The following is a 1,409-nucleotide window of genomic DNA, read 5'->3' on the forward strand; positions in this document are numbered from 1 at the left end:
AGTGCGTCAGCATGTGGAAAGGGACCACTGGCCAGCGGGAGGTGTCCGGGTGCCAGGGGACTGGACCGACAGGGTTTGTTTCTGATCCCAGGGGAGTGTGTCCAGGTGCTTGTGTATTCTCCTTATACTTCTCAGGATCATCTTAGAAAATGTACCAAAATTCACCTGGTCACTTGCAGACCTGAGGGTTTCATGTAAGTGATAAGAATTGTCAACCTCATTATGCTAACGGTAAGGAGAACTTTTGCTTGCCTGACAGATTTCAGCGCTGACTGGAAACTGATTTCAGGGTCTGCATTTTTGGTACAGGAAGGTTTAGAGAGTTTTAAAAATACATTTAAATTATCTTGTACATGGTGAGAGGTAAGTAGTTGCTTCTTAACGATTCTGACAACACGATATCGTGAAAACCTTCTGACTTTTCTCATAGTAGTGTTTATATGTGGCTTCTGCTGCACTTCTCTAGAATATCCAGTAGTATGATGTCAGAAGATACAAACATGAAGTTTGCTTGTCAAATTGGAAGTGGATTTTGTGCATGGAAAATATTGGTCCACAAGTTGCTCCTGCTGGAAAACTGGCCTGTGATTTGTTATCTCAACAAAGTTCCATGTGAAACTGACAACGAAATTACAAAGGAGAAAGACCAGATGAATTTAATGTATGCATTATCTTCAAATTGTATTAAATGCTCGCTTGGTTGGGGAGTTAGTTGAGACTGAGTTAGGCTGATGTCTCTATTAAATCAGGTCAAAATGTGCCCTGGTATTATGTATGAACAAGTCATCTGGAGAGAAGTGGATGTAGTCTTTATAGGTGAATGTACTATATAGCCTACATTGTATTCTAGAAAGCTGGAAACAATGTAGTAGGTCCCAGTACACTGGGACATGTAGTGAATATACCAACCAACATAAAAAGGTGTAACTGTAAGTGTATGACTTTTTTTTTTGGCCTGAGTTATTTGATGGGAATTATTATACATTACAATTGTGATGTTCTGAGAATTTTTGTTCTTTTGTTAATTGTTTCATGATTCAGACCATTTTCTTTTCACTCTAGTAGTTTTTATGGTGTTTTTTAATTTAAATAACAGAATTTTATTGAGTATGTAAAACAGAAGTTTCTATGTTTATCAGCTCACCAATTATAAATTTGTGACTTCTTAAAACTTAAAATTAAAATTTTCTTTGCCTTAACCCAAAGTTGAACTCATTCAATTACTGTATATTTATTTGAACTCAGATGATACAGCATTACAGCTGATAGTCCTTTTATCCATTTTTTTTTTTTTTTTTTTTGCGTTACGCGGGCCTCTCATTGTTGTGGCCTCTCCCGTTGCGGAGCACAGGCTCCGGACGCGCAGGCTCAGCGGCCATGGGGATCTTCCCGGACCGGTGCACGAACCC

The sequence above is a fragment of the Physeter macrocephalus genome, chromosome 4 (genome assembly GCF_002837175.3).
Source record: "Physeter macrocephalus isolate SW-GA chromosome 4, ASM283717v5, whole genome shotgun sequence".
NCBI lineage: Eukaryota > Metazoa > Chordata > Mammalia > Artiodactyla > Physeteridae > Physeter > Physeter macrocephalus.